At 42.4% G+C, this 23,489-nt stretch overlaps 1 protein-coding gene across 3 annotated transcripts in view; it reads right to left on the bottom strand.

Annotated features, from left to right (window-relative positions):
• Positions 1–23,489, bottom strand: part of HIVEP3 (HIVEP zinc finger 3) — a 477,777-nt gene that overhangs the window by 378,113 nt on the left and 76,175 nt on the right. For all 3 annotated transcript variants that reach the window (XM_086716639.1, XM_086716637.1, XM_086716640.1), the window contains exon 2: positions 3,469–3,580. The gene's annotated coding sequence lies outside the window, so the exon portion shown is untranslated. The remainder of the gene's footprint in view (positions 1–3,468; positions 3,581–23,489) is intronic.

Below are 23,489 nucleotides of genomic sequence, written 5' to 3' on the forward strand. Positions count from 1 at the left end.
AGGTTGGGGTTCCCGTGTTTCCCTTAGTATTTTCCGCAGCATCAAATGTTAGAATATAAGCATTGTATAATACCAGCACAACCGTAACCTGCTAAATTTTGGCCAAAGGTCACAAAGTTCTCAATTTCAACAGGAGTGCTTTATAGTTCTGATATTTTGATCAACAAGCTCCTGGCTATCTGTAAACCTCAAGTGTTCTGTTATCCTCCATAAATGCACTTTTTCCTTTAAGCATCATGATAAAAAAAATCGTTTGGGGAATACTTCCAATTCAGATGCATTCTTAAACTGGGCACAGAGCACGTCACTAAAACTGTTCTTGATGCATAAAGGTCACTGTGAACATCAGTTACTGGGCTACAAAACAGAGTTCTGAAGAACCTATCAAAATACAGAATATTGCACTGAATTGCTTACATTAAGCACTTTTATTAGATAGCCTTAAAATTCTACGCTTTTAATTCCTATACTTTTTAAATCTTATTTCAATTTTTTTTTAATTTTTTCTGTTTCTTGCATTACTAGTACTTCTAACTGGCACATGTCAAAAAGACCTTTAATTACCCATGTTCAGTACTGTATCAATCTCTTCCAATTTGTTAAGTGTTTTTGACAAATTAAAACCAAGCTCCTTAGGACTTTACCTAATTGAAGACTCCTGAAAGAAAGTATGAAATGTTCTGCAATCGTCAAAATACACGAACTGTACCTCATGGATTTATGACATCTCTCTCTCTTGGTTTACCACTAAGGTCCCAACTGGATAAGCGAAATTGTGAAAATGTGAGTTGCAGACGGTTGTGGTATTATCTTAATATTCACGAGCTACAGAGCACGTCTCATTTTTAGCCCATCTCAGTTTCTTCTCGAGATATTTCCGTGGGCTTGGTAAGGCTGTGATGATTATACCCATTTTACAGATGGAGAACATGGGTCAACACTTGGCCAAGTCTGGCCTGAAACATCAGTGCTTCCTGTTCATGTGGCCAGTGTTCCCTACCCTACCTTCCCTGTGCATCTGTAGGTCTGTAAACATGCTCTGATCCCACCAGAGACAGAATGAACAACAGTATGTCAGGGCCTCCCTGGTGGGCAATGTGGAGTCGGAAAAGAACCTGAAAGACATCGGTAACTCACAGAGCAGGAAGTCGGAGACAAGGTAAAAGCTACCAAGTTGTCGCACAGCTTTCGGTACATTACTTCCCGTCATATTGGGGCCTGGAACCTGCCAGGACTTCAGACTAAATGCATCTTCTTCTTGCCTGTACCTTTCACACACTAGCCGCCTCAAAGGCTCACTTGGCAAGGACCCGGAGGCAGCACACCCTTCTGCACTCCGAGGAGAGTGGCTGCTGCTGAAACACAATGGGCGGAGACAATCCAGCAACAGTGCCAGCTGAACACATCTTGAGCGGCTGCCATGTGTACCCTTTAGTAGTTGGCTCTTAAAGCAGACCCACCAGGGTGCTGAGAGGAAAAAAAACAATTTTAGCTTGAAGAGGCCAGACTTTCCCATCAAATTAACAAGTCTACCCAGCAGCCCCAGGCTGCGGTGCTACGGGGTGTGATAAAGGAGCCCCATGTTGACAATTCTGTCTTCTGGGTGCCTTAACCAAACAACGTGGGGGAGGAACAGGGAGCTGAGTATTATACACGCCTTCCCCTCCTGCCCGAAGGTATCCCAGTGGGAGAGCTGTCCTGTGCTCCTGATTCTTCCCCCAAAGAATCCCACAACGTTTTAATGAAAGAATGCACAGGGTCTCTAGCCTCTGCAAGCCATCAGTTTTAAAGAGCACATGCCAAGCGGCTCAGTGGGCCTCCGAGGTTTTCTCAAGCTCCACAGTGCAGCCCAACCCCAGAACAAAACTGAAACCCCAGCGGCCCAGAGACTCTTCCCTTTCTGGGAGGCATGAAGAACAGCTGGGACCCAAAGCAAGTGAGCCTGGGTGGTCACCCTGGATTCAGGATCGTGTTCACCCCTCAGGAACCTAGGGCCCTGCGGGGGTGATTCCAAGCTTCTACGTGGTTCAACAGGGATGGAAGGACCACAGGAAAATTCAAACAAGCAATGACTAGCTGCAAGGGATATGGGAGGGTCTTCAAGTCCACACCCACCCAAAGCCAATTCCACCCTGTCCCCAGCAAACACGTGGTCTTCGCCCCTGTGTTTTTCACAGAAGGTGCTCTGATTGTTCCACCTTTTCCCACACTCTCCCTGCCCCCAGCATACACACAGTTACATAAAAACATCTTAAACGTGGGACCCAGCTCCTTCAGTCCGGGGGAGGCCCAGGAAATAATGGGGAGCTGCTGGGGCGCAGGGTCTGATCATTAGTTGGGGTTACATAATCACACAGACGAGGGCTGGAGAACGTTCGTGGAGATCAGTTCAGCGCACACCCCATTCTCAGCGCACCCCCCCCATCTCTCCACCCCCGAAGCCCAGAAAACAAGCCAGGTTTAACACAACCGAAGCGCACCGATGTGGCAGGGGAAGGGGGGGCGGGGCACCTGGCTCCTGCGGTGACAATGCCAAGGGCTGCCAGAAACAGACCCTCCTGCCTGCAATCATTGCCCCCAAAGTTCAAGGGCGGGCCGAACCACAGAAGTTGTCCTGACCTGCAACGGTAAACCGAAGCAGCCACGTTCAAGGAAATCAACACCCAGCCTCCCAGCTCCTCCACAGCACTTGGGTCCCAGGCTACGCGGGTTCAGGCTGTCCGCCACGCTCGGCAGTCCTCCGGCAGCCCGCGCAGTCTCAGCCGGGGCCCCTCAGTGTCACCAGGGTGTCCAGCGTTAAAAGACGGTAACATGTGGGGCACAACTTGGAGAGGGGCAAGAATCCCCAACAGAGCAGGAGTTTGGTTACTGTTCGGTTTTGTTTGGAGGGGAGGCAGCTTGCTCTGCTCCAGTAACGGGAGGGGGGCTGTAAGGGGAGAGGGGGAAGCTCCCCCTCTGCCTTGGCCCCTAGCATCACCCCAACCTCCTTTTGGGCAGCGGAGACCGCTCCGGTGACCCCGAACCATCCCGGGGCGGCAGCCCGGGTGGCAGCAGGAAGCGCAGGTGCCGCGACGGGCGGCGAGGCGATCGCCGGGCGGGGAGTCGGGGGGGGGGGGGGGGGAGGGTTGCTCCCTGGCGAGCCGGTGGCTCGGGTGCAGGGCGGCGGCGGGCGAGCGCGGAGCGCGCGGCGCGCACAGGGTTACAGCCGCGGCCGCCGGGATTGACGCGCGGGGGTCACTTGAGGCTCGCGCCGCTCCCCCGGCACCAGGCCGAGCAGCCGCTCAGCCCGCCCAGGGCACCGCACGCCGCGCGGCCGCCCACCCGGACACCTTGCCCAAGAAAGGCAACGTCAAGATGGAATCGCAGCCCGCTATTTCATTTCTCCCGAGGCGGCCGCAGGCAAAAGCACAATAAATAAAATCATGCGCAAGGAATCCATCCGCCGAATAAAAATCCAGAGTCCCCTACCTTCGGCCTTGGGATGGCAAACTGGTCCTGTGTTCTCTGACCCACGGATCCAGCCCCTTCTTCATGAATTATTCCGGTCAGTCAGGATTTTGTGCATTTTTTTCATGAACACCTGTTTCAAGTAAGGGGTAAAGACCTTATTGAAAGAATTGTCCTTAAAAAATAACCTGTGCATACGTATGTCCGTCCAGGCATGCGTGCGTGTTTGTATACACACATATGCACACGGAATGTACATGTACATCGAAGCACCAAACTAGGCAGCTGGATAATGGGAGAGTCGGCTGGTTGTGAGCATGCTCGCGCCGGGAACAGATCCACCCTCTGTTATTCCTCTGAATAAATATAAATCACGATCAGAAACCCAAACAGCGGCATCCCTCTTGAATTCCTGCTGCTGAAAAACACGGAATGAATTCAGCCCGCAGACACAGAATCTAATCAGCAGCTGTTTTCTGAATCCAGAGCCAACCCATGCCTCGCTTGTCTTTTCCACTATGAGTCCAGACCTTTTTTGAGCGAGGTTTTAACCTTTTAAAGGTACAGTACACCAATTACCACTTCCGAATAGCTCTTACTCCGAGAGCAGGAAGTCGGTCCCAGGCCTAAAGCCACAGGATAGACTTGCACAAAGTGATCATGATTTAATCTGTGGCTTTTTAACAAGATGGGGCGGGGGGGGGGGGCTGCAAATGCAAGGTATAAAACTAGAGACACATATTTATTGCAGTGATGGGCTCCTCAGTGACTAATCAGCATGTTATGCAAACACTATGATCCTTCACTTCTGAACATACACATTCACCGGGTCAGACAATGCAAGGGACTCCTGTCAGCACGGGTGACACCCCTCACAAGCACCTAACTGCTGTCAAAAGACCTGGAAGCCTGCCAAAGGGGCTGAAGGAAGTAGGGACTTTGGCCACTTCGGAGTTAACCACAGGGCCCTCCTTGCCCTATCCCTTGCCCTCCAGCCTCAGGTCCCAGGTCCTCAAACTAAAGAAGTGTTCTAGCACTACTTCTAAAGGATCATGTAATCTAGGACCAGGTCTTATTCCAAGACATTTTCTTTTTCAACCAGAATCCAGAATCAAACTACCACCTGGGCCTTTAGAGTCTCTAAGATTCAGACTTAGGCCCTTCTTCAAGATTTTGTTAACAACCCTTCCCCCCCCCTCCCCCCCAGGGCTAGGTTGAGCCCAGAGGTAGAAAAATGCAGTGGGGGAGGGGGAGATAACCTCCATCCCAAATTTTTTAAAAAAAATTATTAAGTACTTGAGCCACTTGGATAGTAGTTATTCCAGTTTTGGTTTGGCTTTTAAAGAGGTAGCACCAAGAAGAACCCAAAACTCCTAACCTCACTCGTGTCTGAAAGGAAGGAAAATGCCCTTTGCAGTTTCTTTTTTATCCGGGGAGTCCTAGACCTTCCTAATGGCACTGGCTGCTTCTTCTCAGATTCCCACTCAGCTGTGGCAGCAGCAGCTTACCTGAAAAGCATCCCTGATGTGCCTACAGACACTCCCTGGGCATGTCCCTCCTGCCCTACATCAGAGCCCACTCCTTCCCTTGGCAAACTACCAAAACCAATGCACTGTCCGCCTCCCACCTTGAGGCAGGCACAGCCTGTGCTGATCCCTCCCAGCCACACACACACACACACACACACACACACACACACACACACTCTTCTCTCCCTGCTTCCAGGGCTCTTTGGCAGAAAATTATCATATTTTATGTGTCATCGCCCCAGCTAGCTGGGCATGTCACTGATTGGCTGGGCACTGGCAGCCGGAAATGTCACCAGCCACACAGGTTGGAACTGGCTCTCCCGTGGCCACCAGCGACCTCAGCCCAAAAGGCAGTGTGACAAGGCTCAGACCTACCACAGGGAGCCCTGCACTCCTTTCCCTAGTCTGCCCCCTTACCCTCTCCCAGCTTCTCTTGTACCCAGCCCTGGGGGAAGGGACTGCCAGGACATGTGGACGAGTCTCCAGCAACCTCCAGCTGCAGGGAGAGAGGGGGCCGCTGAAAACCCCATTCCTCCCAGCATGTTGGGGAAGAAATTAAAGATGTCTCCATTCGGTTCTAAAGATTTGGAGCTAGGGTTCCCGACAAAAACAGTCTCTCACATTTAAAAATATATATCTTTCAGCAAGGCTAGGTGAAAACAAGATTTTTTTTTTTTTTTTACTTTTGGGAGTTTATCTGCTGCTTTATTCCCCATCCAACATCACGTGCACCAAGGTGTCATAATTATAATACCCCAAGGCTGCCAGGGAACCTGGAAGGAGGCTCAGCCCATTCTCTTCCCTTAAACAGAACAGCCCTTACCCTCCAGAAAACTCACCGGAGAAGGAAGCTTTTTCCCTGGGTTTTGCAATGCCTCATGATGTCACACAAGTGTTTGAGAGTTAAATGGTCTTTGTAGTGACCAACCTGGGTCACTGTGGCTGTAATTTAAGCTTAGTCTCTCTTGCCCTATCTTCAGCAGGCTTAATGTGACTCGCCATTTGCCTACCTCACTCTGTTCTCCTGACTAAATTAAACCCTATCTCTCTGGACCTTTTTGTGAAAGTTGATTCTCAACCCTTTCATTATGCTGCTTTATTCTTTAGATTTCAGAGACAAGCCTCCCAGAGCTAGAAGAGGCTGCAAGGTCATTTGGTCCAGAACCCAGATGATGCTTCATTACCCTGTATTTCCACTCTGGGGCTTTTGATCTCTGGGATGGTAAATTGGGCATATACATTTACTCCCACTCCTCAAAAAAAAAAAAACAACATATATAGATATAGATATAGGTACAGCTATATAGAGATAGAGATAATGACCAAAACATGAGTGGCAGTGTTGCGGATCAGAGAAAGATGCTGTCAATAAAGGCAACATTTTGTAGAAAATAAGGAAGATGTAAAGTCGGTGGATTGTGGGTGAGGAAAAGCTGATTGGTGCTGATAAGCTCACAGTTCTGCACAGACTTCTTAAGAAGAAAGTGCATAGGTTTCCAGAGAAGGGTCTTGGAAAATCCCAAGCTCAGCAGATCAGAGTGTGAACGAGAGAGTCCTGGGCATCAGTTCAGAAGCAAATTAAAGAACATCAGGAACTAAGATGGTTCTCTCCACACAGAACGGCAGCTACTCCGAAACATCTTGGGAAAGTGGAAGTTTGTCCCTAATATGGGTAGAAGTAGAGGCTGAATTGGGGCAGGACCCCAGCTTGTTATGGGATGAGGAGAAGGAGGAGGAGGAGGAGAAGGTTATTTGAAATAAACATATTAGACACAATATATAACAGAGAGATCCAGAATATTCAAAATTAGTCTAATAAATAGGAGTTCCAGAAAGAGACAACATCGTTAATGAAGGGGAAAGCAATAATTAGGGAAGAAATTGAAGATCATTTCCTTGAGCTGAAGAAAGACTTTAGGCCTTAGATCATATAAGTCTAAGTGCCAGGCAGCAGAATACTGCTGAGGATGTGGGCTGATCCTCCAAAAACAGGGAGAAGTAACTACAAACTTCCTGATAGGAGAGAAAACTCAGGCTGCTTAAAAGAAAAGAAAATCATTGGAGCGCCCGGGTGGCTCAGTTAGTAAAGCCTCTGACTTCTGCTCAGGTCATGATCTCGTGGTTCGTGGGTTCAAGCCCCGGGTTCGTGGGTTCGAGCCCCACATCGGGCTCTGTGCTGATGCTCAGAGCCTGGAGCCTGCTTCAGGTTCTGTGTCTCCCTCTCTGCCCCTCCCCTGCTCATGCTCTCTCTCTCTCTCTCTCAAAAATAAAATAAAAACATTAAAAATTTAAAAAAATAGAAGAAAATCAGATTGACATATTTCTCATCTTCAATGCACTGATCAAAGACAGTGGCACGATTTTTATAGAATTCTAAGAGAATGTTATCGTAACTCAAGAATTCTACCAGCTGCCAAACTATAATTTCTCTTATATGTGATGACAAAAGAAAGGCATGTTCCAAGACACAGAAATTATATCACCCCAATACCCTTTATTAAATTTTTAAAAAATTACTTGAAGATCTATTCTGGCCAAGAAAAAAAAAAGCCAGAATAATGAACTCAAGAAAGGAGAAGATATGTTATATGGGAAGTATAATGAGAACTAAAGCAATCAAAGGTATGGTAAAGTATAAAAATAATTGATCGTGTGGTTGTAAAGTTTAATTGTTGTAAGTTTTGAAATATTAGGCAGACAGAGAGGGAGAGAAAGAGATATGGAATTAAACTTCCATGATTTCAACAACAACAACAAAAATGGAAAATCTCAATGGAGATGAGTAAGTAAAATCACCAGAATAAAATATAGGATGAGAGGATCATCATGGAAGACAGACAATTACAATTCCATCTATCTCCTCTCTTCCCACAACCACATTACAATGATAAGAAGAAGTTTTTAGGTTGAAATACACAATGACAAACAAAAACAGCAGAAGAGCCATTAGCCAAGAATATTGAGAAAAAAAAAAAGAATGGGGGAACTGAATGGATCATGGCAAAAAGTGTGATTTATTTAAGGGTCATGAGATGGGGAGATTATAGTGAATTATCTGTGAGGGCCCTACATGTAATCAACATATCCTTATAAGGGAGAGGCAGAGCGCAGAGAGGCGAAGGCGATGTGACCACAAAGGCTGAGGCTGTAGTGATGTGGCTACAAGCCAAGGAAACAGAGAAGCCACCATAAGCTTGGAAGAGGCCAGGAACAGATTCTGCCCCTAGAGGCTATGGAAGGAGCACAGCCCTGATGACCCCTTGATCTCAGCCCAATGAAACTGCTTTCAGATTTCTGGCCTCCAGAACCCAAAACAAATAAATACATTGTTTTCAGCCACCAAGTTTTTGGTCATCTGTTACACAGGAAACCAATACAAGCACCATTACGAGAGACAGGGTATTTTCTATGGCTTATAATAATGATTATCACCTGCAACAACACTTCTTCTGCCTCTAAGTGCCTGCTAAATTATATACATCTCTAATTTCATTTAATTTGCATGCAAGAAGGCAGTAGAGGGTTGAAGTTACTATGACTCTACTGCTTAGTAGCCTATATGCCTAGGTAAGTTATATAACCTTCTAATGTTGCCTTGTCTTATCTGGAAAGTAGAGGTAAAAATGGGACCTACCTGATGGGATTGTTGAGAATAAAGTAAGACCATCTATGTAAAGTGCTTAGAACAGTGCCTGGCAATAAGGGCTCCATAAATGAGAAAGACCTTCCTTATGCTGGGCCCCAGTCTCCAGAGCATCCTCTCACTGATTCCAGTTCCTCCCTTTGGAAACATACTAACTACGTAACTGTCATTCAAAATCTGAAAACAATGCCATCAAAAGTCTTAGCTTCTCCAAACTAAAAGCAATCAATGCCTTCAATAATTGCTCTTGCAAATTCATCCAGAGTCCCCTCCTCATCATCTTGATCATCAACCCTGAACATATTTTTCACATCTTAGGGCTTGATTCCACGCTCATCACCATCGATGCTCTGTAATAGGAATTGGCGAATTATAGCCCTTGGTAAGGCTATTTTTTTCTAGTCCATGAGCTAAAAATGATTTTTACATGTTTAATGGATTATATTAAAAAACAACAATAGGAAAAAATTTGCAACACCAACCATACATGGTCTGCAAAGACTAAAATATTTACTATTTGGCTCTTTTCAGAAAATATTTCCCAACTCCAGTTTCTAGAAGATACTATTCTTCTATCAACACAATGTAATATTGCCCAGGACTTTTTTTTTTTTTTTTTTGCAAACAAATTGCACTATTGTATCATACTGACTTAACTGTAAGTCTTCTAATTGTTCAATCAGTATTCATTCTCGTCTCCATACCTAGCAGTAAAATTTTTAGCTAGGAACATGACTACCAGTTAAAGACTACATTTCCCAGCCTGGGGTGTCTGGGTGGCTCAGTCAATTAAGCCTCCGACTTCGGCTCAGGTCATGATCTTGTGGTCCATGAGTTCAAGACCCGTGTGGGGCTATGTGCTGACAGCTCGGAGACTGGAGCCTGCTTCGGATTCTGCGTCTCCTCTCTCTCTCTGCCCCTCCCCCACTCACGTTCTCTCTCTGTCTCCGAAAAATGAATACACCTTAAAAAAAATTTTTTTTTTTAATTTTTAAAAAAAGACTACATTTCCCAGCCTACCTTGTAGGAAGGTGTGGCTAGAAGACTGGTTTCTAGCCAGTGGGATAAAAGCAGATGTGAATTGTAGAATTTACTAGTCCTGCTCTTAAAGGAAAAGATCATGCCCTCCCTTCCCTCTTTTCGTCTCCCGGTGACTGGAATGTGAACCTGATAGCCTTGTGTATGAAGTCTGGCCGAGCAACAAGATAGAAGGATCCTGGGTTTCTACTGCTGTTGTTTCACCCTGTACTGCTTGTTCTCAGTTTGTGAGAGAGAAATAAAGTTTTCGTTTATTTACACCATTGTTATTTTAGGTCGATGACAGCAACTGAATCTGTGTCATAACCACTACAACTATCAATTTCATCTCCCAAGTATCTTTTACATTTGTGACCGCTAAGCCACACATCTCTCCCATTCTGCTTTCATGCAGTTAATTTTCTGGACCCCATCACAAGACCTTACATTTAGCCCCATTATATTTCAGAGTGTGAGAATCAGTGCATCCTTTTGTCCTGATGCCTGGGACCCAGTTCTGTCATCCAAAGTAGCTTCCATCCTTTCTAATTTCACGTCACTCTGAAAGGCACTTTAGCTGTAGCACCCAAAAATCAGTGCTCTTCAATACTGGACTGAGATTAACGATAATATAATGGAAAGGACAGTGACCTCAGTTTATGGGGAAAGAAATAACATATTAAGCTAAGATCAAATGAAGGAGAAGGAGGTGACTGAGGGTGGAGACGAGAGTTATGAAGAGCTTACTATGTTCCAGGCACTCTGCTGAGAATTTCTCTGTTGTTATGTCAGTTATTAAATACTTCACTCATTCACTTACTCGTTTATGGTTTTTTCTTTTTTTTTAAATTTTTTAATGTTTATTTTTGAGAGAGAGAGAGACAGAGGGAAGGGGCAGAGAGAGAGAGGGAGACACAGAATCTGAAGCAGGCTCCAGGCTCTGAGCTATTAGCACAGAGCCTGATGTGGGGCTCAAACTCAGTAACTGTGAGATCCTGACCTGAGCCAAAGTCAGACACTTAACCAACTGAGCCACCCAGGTGACCCACTCATTCATTTTTTAAAGTGATAATATTAGTTTTTTGAAGCAGTCACCAGGAACACCTCCTGCTGGGGCAGAAAACTATAGCCCATGCAAATCCCTCTTTGCCTAAGTCCATGTACAAACCCACCCTCTCTTTGGATACCTGAAAAATATGCTGTCAGCATCCTTGCCAGGCTCACGGTCAAAGATAAAAATATTCTAAGCACCTAACTCAAGAATTGTCCAATGTAGGACACTGGACAGTATTTTCAGAAACCTCTACAGTGGGTCATCTTGAGACAGATCAGAAGTAAGTTCATGTTGGCCCTCTGTAGAGCTGCATGGCAGAAGGACCTGGTAGGCAGGTTCTGAGTAGTGTCAGACCATCTGGGTTCAAAGTCTGTGGACCTTGAGTTAATTGCTTAATCCTTTCTTGCCTTGGTTTCCTTTTTGATAAACTAGGGCTATATTATGCTTACCACAACCCTCTAAGCCAGACTTGCCCCTACTTTGCAGATGATGAATATGAGGCTTATGTTCTTTGTCTGAGGTCAGATGCAGTAATCATCAGATGAGGATTAAACCCTAGGTTCATTTGATTCCCACGTCATGGCACGCTCTTTCCTCTTCCAAAGATAAAGAGGGAAGATATCACGATAAAAGCAGAAAATATGTTACCAAATCACTCCAAAAAGGATAGCCTGCCCACCAGAGGTAAGGTCAGATGATTCTTAATGTGACACTCAAGATGAGAGCCAAATGAAGTTAATTGTGGTTTTCTTCTAAATTCCTTAGAGCAGCTTTCACTGGTTAAAGTAGAACAGGCTGGATGGCTCAAGGCCTTCTTTTTACATCATTCAGTTTGTTTGGGGGCCGGCGGGGTGGTTTCCAATGCAGAAAAAAGTAAACAGCGAAGGCCATGATGGATCCCCCTTCTTGCATCTGCTTACCTAAAAGTAAATAATTTGGGATCTAAAGTCATGCAGGCACGTACACACGCACGTGTGCACAAGCACACATGCACACGACAAAACCTTATAGCACTGGTTCTTAACCATTCTACCTGCTGCAACCTCAGATGTGAGGACACCCATCAGGGACCCCCAAATCCATGGGAGACACTGAATGTCACCAGGAGGCACACAGACTCTCCAGCAGGAGTGTTTTTACAAACACAGATATTGGAAAAATCTCTGACCCTGTTTAGAATCAGTGCCCTAAATGGAACAGTCATAAATTTATGAATAAAAGAAAGAAGTAATATTAAGATAAATTAAGAAAATATGTGAGTGAAAGTCCCTGGAAGCCTGAGGATCCTGTTTGAGATTGCATATCAAAATTCCTGGGGAGTTTTGGAAAAATTTAGGTACTCCCAAACTTCTATAGGAGGGCCACAATTCCAAAGAGGGACCTAAAAAAACCATAGTAGCAGGATTGGAAATTTCAGGCAGACTGGAAAAGAGGTCTGATTAGCAAAGATCATGAACAAACACCATAAATTATATGTAATTCATTATATTCACCTAATATCAAAAACTCACGTGCCTTCAGGGGTCATACAAAAACATAAGAGTATAAAACAGCATAGTATAAGACAAAGAGTGCTATAGAGGTCATGCTTCCCTGCAAATCTAATTTCTTTTTTTTTTTTTAATTTTTTTTCATGTTTATTTCTTTTTAATTTTTTAAAATATTTATTTATTTTTGAGAGAGAGACAGAGCATGAGCGGGGGAGAAGCAGAGAGAGTGGGAGACACAGAATCTGAATCAGGCTCCAGGCTCCGAGCTGTCAGCACAGAGCCCGACGTGGGGCTCGAACTCACAAACTGTGAGATCATGACCTGAGCCAAAGTCAGACGCTTAACAGACTGAACCACCCAAGCGCCCCTCGTGTTTATTTATTTTTGAGAGAGACAGAGTGGGAGAAGGGCAGGGACAAGGAAAGACGGAGACACAGAATCTGAAGCAGGCTCCAGGCTCTGAACTGTCAGCACAGAGCCCAACGCAGGACTTGAACCCAGGAACCATGAGATCAGACGCTTAACCAACTGGGCCGCCCAGGTAACACCCCCTGCAAATCTAATTTCTAAGCAGACAGACAAACACACAAATAAATAAATAAAAGCTGTGTTGGCTAGACAGAGTTCGAATCAGAAGATGAACTGTTAATTTGCACCCCCTGGCCCCAATGATGACAGTCAGTAAAAGAAGAGAAGAGGACAAATATTCACCCCTCTCTTAGAGAAAGAAAATTGGCTTTTTTTTTTAAAAAGGGATTTTAAAGTCATCATCACTTCCAAGACCTAGTTGAGACGGATAAAAAGCCAAAGTAAGATCTAGAAAGAGTTAAAAGAGTGCCTGGAAGAACAGGATGTCTTCAAACAAGCTGAGGTCCCAAGAACACAGGGAATCACAGGGGCCAGAGGTAGTGTGCAAGATTCTCTTCTAAACAAGTCTCATTCACCATCTAAAGGTGTCCCTTCAGAGGGGAAGGAAGGGAGCCAAGGGATGGACATCTTATCATTTGTGTTCTTTTCTTTGAATAAATGTCATTTTTTGAGGAAAAAAGTAAAAAAATAAAATAAAAAATACAGTTGTTATTCCCGTATAGTACAATAGAGCCTTTCTTTCTTTCCTTGGGGCTATTTCATCAAAAGATCTCCCAATTTTTGTTTTCTTTTAATTTTGAAATAATGTTAGACTTACAGAAGAGTTGAAAAGATTATACAAAGAAGTCCCACATACCTTTCACCCAGCTTTCCCTGGGGTTGATCAACATTTTGCATAACCACAGTACAATTGTCAAAACCAGGAAACTGATATTGGTACAATGCTATTAACTATAAGTTTTCCTCTAATTTTGTCGGTTTTTCAACTAATGTTCTTCTTCTGTTCCAGGTTTCAATCCAGGATTCCACACTGCATTTCGTTGTCATTTCTCCAGGGTCTCCTCTGATCTGTGACCATTCCTCAGTCTTTCCTCGTCTTTCATGCCCTTGACACATTTGCAGAGCACTGGTCATGTATCTTGTAGACTGTCCCACAATTTGGGTGTGTCTGATGTTTTCTCATGATTAGACTGGAGTTACAGTTTTCGGCAAGAATACCATAGAAGTGATGTGCCTTTCTCAGTACATCAAATCAGGGAAGGGGTCATAATGTCAATATGTCTGGTGATGTTAACCTTGATCCCTTGGTTAAGGTAGCGTCTTACAGGTTTCTCCACTATAAAGTTACTATTTTTTCCCTTTGTAGTTGACAAATATTGGGGGAGGGTACTTTGAACCAAGCTTTCACTTACTAATTTTAGGATTCATCATGGGAACTGTGAGCAACTATGGCTGTGGTGTTCCGAAGGTGATTTTCTATTTCCCTCACTCCTCTATATTTATTAATTGGAATTCTTCTATAAAGAGAGTTGTCCTTTCTCCCCATTAAATAACCAGATTATTCTACTTTTGTTTTTATCAATATGAACTAATGGATGTTTATTTTATTTTTTGAGTTATAACTATTTATTTATTTATTGCTAACATCCTTCCAGCGTTGATCGCTGAGAGCTCTTTCGTGACAGCTCTTGTATTTCACACAATCCTGTTCTTTTGTTGTTGTTGATTAGCACTTCCTCACTTTGTGGCACCACATGATGCTCCAGGATCATGTATTTCCCCCGCTCAGTCTTAAAGCCTACTTTTCCAAGGAGTCCTCGTTTCCATAACTGGCGTTTAGAAACTGAGATCAGGGCACCGAGTGTGCAGTTTCCTGGCCATCTCAGTGGTGGGTCAGTCCGACTAGAGGTTTATTAATTTCATTGATCTTTTCAGAGAACCAGCTTTTGCTTCAACTGATACTTCTAAATCGCTTTTCTGTTTCCAATTCATTGATTTTTGCCCTTTATTATTTCCTTCCTTCTGTTTGGTTTAGTTTTAATTTGCTCTTATTTCTCTAGCTCTTTTTTAAAGATAGATGCTTCTAGGGGCGCCTGGGTGGCTCAGTCGGTTGCGCATCCGACTTCAGCTCAGGTCACGATCTCACGGTCCGTGAGTTCGAGCCCCGCATCGGGCTCTGAGCTGATGGCTCAGAGCCTGGAGCCTGCTTCCGATTCTGTGTCTCCCTCTCTCTCTGCCCCTCCCCCGTTCATGCTCTGTCTCTGTCTCAAAAATAAATAAACGTTTAAAAAAAAAAAGATAGATGCTTCTATTAGTGGTTACAGATATTTCTCCTTTTCTAATTTTTTTTCATGTTTATTTATTTTTGAGAGAGACAGAGCATGAGTGGGGAAGGGCAGAGAGAGAGGGAGACACAAAATCCGAAGCAGGCTCCAGGCTCTGAGCTGTCGCACAGAGCCCAACGCGGGGCTCAAACTCACAAACTGTGAGATCATGACTTGAGCTGAAGTCGGACGCTTAACCGACTGAGCCACCCAGGCACCTCTCTTCTTTTCTAATATAAATCATTTAACGCTATAATTTTCCCCCTAAGCATTGCTTTGGCTGCATCTCACAAATTTGACACGCTGCATTTCCTTTTCACTCAGTTTTTTAAAAATATTTTCAAATTCTTCCCCTTTGACACATAGGTTATTTAGATGTATATTGTTTATTTTCCTTATATTTTAGAGTTTTCTGGGTATATTTCTGTTACTGATTTCTGGTTTAATTCCATTACGGCTCATAGACATACCTTCCATAATTTTTATTCTTTTAAAGTTGTTAAGATTTGGGGCACCTGGTTGGCTCAGTCAGTTAACCAGCTGACTTCAGCTCAGGTCATGATCTCACAGTTTGTGAGTTTGAGCCCCGTGTCGGGCTCTGTGCTGACAGGTCAGAGCCTGGAGCCTGTTTCAGATTGTGTGTTTCCATCTCTCTCTGCCCCTCCCTTACTCACACTCACTCTCTCTCTCTCTCTGTCTCTCTCTCTCTCTCAATAAATAAATAAATAAATAAATAAATAAATAAATAAATAAATAATTTAAAGTTGTTAAGATTTGTTTTACGGCCTAAAATACAGTATCTTGTGGTGAATGTTCCACATGCACTTCAGAAGGATGTGTTATGAAGAGGAGTGTTCTATAAATGTCAATTAGGTCAAGTTGGTTGATAACATTGTTCAGGTCATTATACTCTTAACCTTCTTCTACCTTCTATCATTTACAGAGAAAACACTATTTCATTTTTCAACTCCATCAGCTTTTGAATTATGTATTTCAGAACTTTGTTGTTAAGTATACACCTATGCAGGATTGTTACATCTTCCTGGAGAAGTGTGCCGTTTATAATTATCTAATCATTCTTTATCCCTGAGAACAGTCTTTCCTTTAAAGTCTATTTTATCTGATATTAATATAATGACTCCAGCTTTATTTTGGTTAGTGTTTGCATAGTATGTCTTTTTCCATCCTCTTACTTTTAACCCATCTGTCTTTATTTTTAAAGTGGATTATAGTGTAGTTTGGTCTTTTTTTTTTTTTTTTTTTATCCAATCTGCCAATCTCTCTCTTTTAACTGTTGTGTTTACAACATTCACATTTAATGTGATTATTGAGATGACTGAATTAAAACCCACTATCTTGCTGGCTGTTTTTTTATTTGTTCCATCTTGTCTTTCTATTTTAAATTTATTTTTGTATCTTTTTTGTTAGTCTGGTTTGGGAATAAACGGAGGAAGGAAGTGGTCTCTGTTGTTCTGATTAAGCCTCAGTCTTGGACTACATCATTAAGTCTCGGAGGTATAGCCTTCTCAGTGATCCTACCCCTCTTCTGGGTTACTTCTACATCTAGTATGTGTACCTGCATTTTCCCCAGGAGTTAAGACTTTTTTCCTGTTCCCTTTCTCCATATATAGTAGGATTTCACCAGAAACCTAAGGATGATAGTGCTCACCCTTACACACATACCACACAAATGAAGGCTTTTGTTCATAGCAAAAAAGGGTCCTAGTGGAGTTTTTTGCCCCTCCCACAGCTACTTCTGTTCCTCTCCTCCAGCAATGTACCACAAGGGAGGCTTTCTGCAGCCTCTCCCAACCATTTATGTGAGCTCATGGTGGGTTCACACAGAAATGCCTTTATTTGTGGGCCCCTAGCTTCACCCCCTTTTGCTAGTGTGCACTCAGCCAGACTCCACATATTCATCAATCACTCTGGCTGAATTCTTACAGGTGTCTGGCTGCCTTCTTCCCAGGTAAGTAAGGGCTTGTGTCTCATTTCTTCATGCAGAACTGCCTCTTCCTAAATTCTGAGCCTGCTGGTTTCCCAGCAACCTCAATACTCCAGTGGGCTCAAGAAAAATGAATTCACTGTTTGTCAAGATTTCTTTTGCTGTAAGTTTGGGAGGAATTCTCTTTTAAGCTCTCTACCTCTGTCAGTAGAAGCCAGGACTTGACTTCTTTTAATGTACTACTTATGCATCTTTTGCAACAGCAATCAGGAGAAGGTATGGCAGGTGGCCGTAATAATCATTGTCTTCTTGAAAACTTCCCTAAGGGGCTTTAGCAGTGATAGATGTCCTGGAAATACCTCCATCTGTTGTTTTCTGAGAGATGTAAGGTATTAGGAAAAGCCCCATAGGAATTAAGTAAAATATAAATGATGTACCGACTTTTCATAAAGTGGAAGGTAGACCCTATATAAACTGGGTACCAGTCAGCAGTAATCCAGGACAATTGTCTGGCTGAAAGCACCTACCAGTCTGCAAATGCATGGCACAGAATATAACACTACATAGCAAACATCATGGTTAGCTAAGAATAAATTAACTCTAGGGAATTTCTAGCCCATTTAAGAAAACTTCAGAATTTTCATACATGGCACCATTTACTGAGAAATATGATGGGTGACTGATTACACAAAATTAGACCAATGACAAAAATATCCAAAAAGTAATATTTATGCTTTATTATTTATGATATTTTTCCCAAAGGTAAGTCTTGCATTAAGCATTAACCACTCCATGTATTATTATTATTATTATTATTATTACTACTATTAACAGTAATGACAATGGAACAATACCATTTAGTGATCACTTACTACAAGGCCAGAGACAATACAAATGTTTTCTCATTTCATCACACAAAAACTCAGTGAGAAAACTGAAACTCAGAGGGATTATGAAACTTGTCCAATGCACAGAGCTAGTATGTGCTAGAACCAGAATTCAATCGCAGGTCAGATTCCTAAGATCTTGTTTTTAACTTCTGAGCTAGACTGTCCCAAAATAATGTTAGTTAAGATTTCGTGTGGCCCATTGAGTATTTCCCTCTGTCACTTACAATGCTGGAAGAAGTCCACCCTTGCATAAGAACACAAAAGCACCAGAAATGCCTTATTGGCTAAGACCAGTTGTCTGACCAGAAGGACATTTGGTTTTAGAATATAACAAGGGACCATTTGTTGAGAGAGCATGACAACTGACCTTTATGAGGTTGGTATGAAAAAAGGGTATAAATGTCCTCCATATTTTCTGAATTTCTCTCTCTCTCTCTGTATACATGTGTGTATACCAAATATTCTTTTCTTCCTTATAACACTACATTATGCTGCTGCATCCAGTAGTATATTTGTAGTCTGTTTGCAATTATATTTATATGTGTTATATAATATATACACAAAACACAACTAATTTTTTATAATTTTTTAATGTCTATTTATTTTTGAGAGAGAGCGAGAGACAGAGCACAAGTGAGGGAGAGGCAGAGGGACAGGGAGACACAGAATCCAAAGCAGGTTCCAGGCTCTGAGCTGTCAGCACAGAGCCCTAACCAGAGCTTGAACCCACGAACCACAAGATCATGGCCTGAGCTGAAGTCAATCACTTAACAGACTGAGCCACCCAGGCGCCCCTCAACTCACTCTAAAGAATAAGGAGCTCAAATACAAATAAAATATATAAAACCTTTTTCAACTTAAAATTAATAAAAAATAAAAAATACCTAGTAGGGCAATTGCTGGGTCATAGGAGAGTTCTATTTTTAATTTTTTGAGGAAAAAATAAAGAATGAAGAGCTCTGTATCTACTATCTCTAATGAAGAGACACAATGTGACATTCTAAGACTATCTTAAATATATGGTATATAGCAACAGCAAAGAAACGAGTGTGAAAGACAATAATGCAAACAGCCACTACCAAATCTACAGGTGGGAGAGGCAAGCTACACTCAAGCATAGTTCATCTTACCTCAACAAGCTGTGTCAACTACGATAGCAAAGGCAGTAAGAAGCAATGGCAATTGCCATCAAGGAAAGAGGAAGAGAATGCCACAAAGAGCAAAGGGCAGTAGTCATCTGGAGAAATTCAGTTGAAGGGTGGATGTAAATGAAGTACCTTCTATCACCCCAAGATGGAGGAGAATCCCAGGGGGCCCTGCCAAAATCTCTGAATTGTAACACAAAGCAATAACTAGTGCTTCCCTACCCTTCCCAAGTCAAGATGCACATAGAAAATGAATCCATTTAGAGGATATGCTGGGGAAGATAGCCAGAGGCAACTGATCCAGGGGCCTCTGTTCCCCCCAAGCCCCACCTGGCTTCCACAAGAGGGGGGGGGGATCATATTTCCATACAGCTGAAATCCGTTCACAACACACCAGTGTGTGGCTGTCCACCAGTGGAAAACTCTGCAATAACTCGTGTCAAAAAGTAGTTCCATTATGTTCGATTTATTCTACTTAAGAAATTGTGAAAATGTAATACATCAGAGCAATATTTTCATCAGAAGTGGTTAATGTTAAAACATTTTGATGCTTAAAGGGAGAGCTTCAGTTATTAGAAAAACTAACTCTTGGAATGCCTTGTTCCGTGAGGGTACAGAGAAATACAAAATGTGAATGCTTTGCATTGTATCGGGCTTCCAGGTGTTTCCATCAAAGTATCCTATCAATCTCAAGATGTTGTTTTAAACTCTCAATTAGCCTGATCAATATCCAGAATGCTTTCATTTTTTTCATGTTTATTTATTTATTTTGAGAGGGAGGAGAGTGTGCGCAAGTGAGGGAGGGGCAGAGAGAGAGGAAGAGAGAATCCCAAGCAGGCTCTGTGCTGTGAACACAACTCAGGGCACAACTTGGGGCTCAACCTCACGAGTCGTGAGATCATAACCTGAGACAACACCAAGAGTCAGATGCTTAACTGACGGAGCTACCCAGGTGCCCCAATACCGATAATGCTTTAAATACAGGACGATCCCAGGCAAACTAAAACATTTGGTCACCCTGGTATTATACTATTCCCTCATTTGATCTTCACCATTTTAGAACAAGGAAACCTATCCTCTTCTTTAAAAGCAAAAGTAAAAATAAAACAGTACATGCTAGAATCAAGAAACTAAAACCTGAAATATATAAAACAGAAAATTAAAGTAGCACCCTTTACAACCCCAGGAATCTCACTTCCCAGAGAAAACTTTCATTAACAGTCTTCTTTTCCATGTGGACACTATTACCCAAAGCCAGATAAATGAATACCAAGTGGCCAAAATAACAAATGTCTATCCCATACATGGAAATTAGGGGGATCTATCCCTCTCCTGCACTTCTGAGGTAAAGCATATGTTTGGACCTAAATCATGGGGGTAAATCACTTTCTTCCTGGTCACAATGTTAGTTCAATACGGTCACATGATTTTTTAGCACCAATGAGATGCAAAGAAGCTTTTGCCCAGCCTTCTAGAAAACAATCTAGTTCATTCTCACATGTATTGAAATTGGGAGGATCTAACGCCTTGACCTGCATTGTCCAAGATGGTAGCCACTAGCCACATGTAGTGGTTGAGTATGAAATGTGACTAGTACAAATTGAGAAATGATGTAAATGTAAAAGACACATTGGATTCCAAAACTACTTAGTAAGAAAAATGAATGTAAAATATCTCCCTAATAAGTTTTGCATTGACTACATGTTTAAGTGATGATACATATGACTCGCATTCTGTCTCTATTGGACAGCACTGGTCTAGAACATTTGAACGCTTGATAAAGTCAGAGGTCTGGCAGTCCTACCCACAGACTTTTCAGATATGTGGACTAATGGATACCTATTTTGCTAAAAAGCAAATTCTGACTGGGCTTTCTAGGACTCACATCTGAAAGTCCTAATTGACAGGGTCGCCCAAGTGGCTCAGTCAGTTAAGCACCTGACTTCAGTTCAGGCCATGATCTTGCAGCTCAGGAGTTTGAGCCCCATGTCAGGCTCTTTGCTGACAGCTCAGAACCTGGAGCCTGCTTCAGATTCTGTGTCTCCCTCTCTCTCTGCCCCTCCCCTGTTCATGCTCTGTCTCTCAAAAATAAATTTTTTTTAAAAGTTAAAAAAATTGGAAGTCCTGATTGAAAGAATGTATAGTCCTATGTAGAATGATACTTATACAATCAGGATACTACTTTTCCCATTGAACAACAGATCATGGGTATTTGTCCATGCCAGTAACCATAATAGTAGTGTGGCCAGATCTCCATAAAGAATTCCATATGTGGATAAATCATCGATTTCTTTTCTGTTTATACCCCTGGGTCCAGTATATAGCACCAGCTTTCTTTCAGGTCCTCCAGTGTCAACACTCTTTCTTGTCTCAGGCCTTCACACACATTTACCTTCTACCGGAATTCTGTCCTCTCTTTGCACTTGTCTGCTCCCTCAGGTCACAACTTAAATGCCATCACCCCAAAGCTGAGTTCCCTTACTACTCAATTTAGAGTAGGTCTTCCTGTTATTGCCTCTCATAGCACTTCATCTTCTCTAGATGTGTGAAACAAAATACATCATTGATCCTTGGATAACATGAGGCTATGGGCACCAACCCTCTGAGCAGTTGAAGATCCAGGTATAACTTTTGACTCCCTCAAAACTTGACAACTAATAGCCTACTGTTGACTGGAAGCCTTACCAATAACATAGTCAATTAGCACCTATTTTGTATGTTATATATTATTACATACAATATAATCTTTAATAAAGTAAGCTAGAGAAAAGAAAATCATAAGAAACAGAAAATACATTTACAGTACTATATTGTATTTATCCAAAAAAAGTCCACATATAAGTGGACCCTCACAGTTCAAATCCATGTTTTTCAAAGGTCAACTGTATATTAATTTCTTTACATGTCTGTTTAATGCCTATCTTACTCCACCCCACTATACTATAAGCAGCATTAGCTTAGATCATGGGTATGTGGTTCAGCCTTTCATTCCCAGCACCTGGAACAGTTCTCAACACATAGTAAGTGCTCAATAAACATCTGCTGAATACCAGGAGTGAATTTTAAAGGGGACAGGGGAAAGAAGAAGGCCAAGGGAAGGTGAAGCAGTGTGGTAAGGGAACCCAGATAATCCATTGTAATCAAGCCACAGAGAGGGGTTGGTTAACACTGTCCGTGAAAATCATAAACACAGGGTGAGAACACACAAATGAACAACAGGTCTGGAAGGATTTGAACTCTAGTGGCTCCCTGGATTTCCCCCCAGGTATAAAAATAGATGATCAGAGACAAAAATGGTGAAGTCTGCAGTTCAAATCATTCCTGAACTTTACGCAATAAAAATTCTGCATGAGGTTTTGTTTTCTGTAGTGACAATATGGTTCTTAGACACATATAAGGTTCTTATAACCTTAATGCAAAAATATGGGAGGATCTGGGCTCTGCTCAAAGAGTTCTTATCTGACTCTGCTCTAAGACAAGATCACGCTTTTGACCTCTGCTTTGTGGAACTCCTCACGAACCTGGCTGAAATGCTGTCCTGGCCATATCCCAGAGCCAGCCTTTCTGGGATCCACAAAAGTGAAGAACCTCTACTATTTTCTTGTTTACATTTTTGTTCTCACACAGGGTCTACCTTGCTGGCTTTACTGATCTTCCACCTTGAGGAAGGAGGGAGTTTTGTGACTGAAACTCTTTAGGATTGATAAATAATAGTCTCTTAATTATTCCTCTGGATGTGAAGCCTCTCTTTAAATAAGAATGTCTCTTCATTTTGTTTTAATGTGATACATATTTTTAATTCATTAATTTTATCATGGAAACGTTGATAGATATAAAAAAAGAATTCATGTTATGTTTGTTATGATAGAACAAAATAAAAGTGACATCCTTGAACCAAGCAACCAATTTAATATCTAGAATATTATCCTTGAGGCCCGCCTGTACGGCCCTCTCTGGTTTCATGGTTTTTTGTTGTTTTGTTTTTTGTTTTGTTTTGTTAAGAATGCAAACCACTTGTTTAGTGAAAACTCCAGCAACCTGGGCTTAGAGGGGTGCGAAATGTGGTGCTGTCCACCAGGCAGGTGCTGACGAGTCTTGAAAAACGTGGGAGAGTCTCTCTCTCTCTCTATTTTTTTTCTCTTTGACCTCTCTTCCTCGCTCCTTTAAAAAAATTACCACACCTCCTCTTTCTGTTAGGACTGGAGAAGATTACCTACAGAGGAAGTAGGTACAGAGCCCTGCAATTCTGTCTCCTTTCTTTTCTAACAGACGGTTTCCATTAGGGCTTACTAGGTATTTTTCCTTAACAGAATCAGGCATGCATTGGAAAAGCAAACATCAGGGTCATAGAACTGGAAACCACTGATTTATAGAAATACAGAAATACAGAAATTTGATAGCTCAAAAATATCTCAGATAATTAAATTCAATCTTCTTGTTTTAGAGCTGAGAAAACCAAGGCATAGGACTTACCCAAGGTCATTCAGCTAAACACATGTCTTCAGTCTCCAAGTTATTTTTATTTCTGATTATTCAATTCCCATTATTGGTATATTTTCATTATTGATAATTCAATCACATCATTGGTCATATTTACATTAGTCTAAGGCACCTGGCCTGACCTAGAGTATTAGTA

The sequence above is a fragment of the Puma concolor genome, chromosome C1, assembly GCF_028749965.1.
Source record: "Puma concolor isolate L17-30 chromosome C1, mPumCon1.1.hap2, whole genome shotgun sequence".
In the NCBI taxonomy this organism is placed as follows: domain Eukaryota; kingdom Metazoa; phylum Chordata; class Mammalia; order Carnivora; family Felidae; genus Puma; species Puma concolor.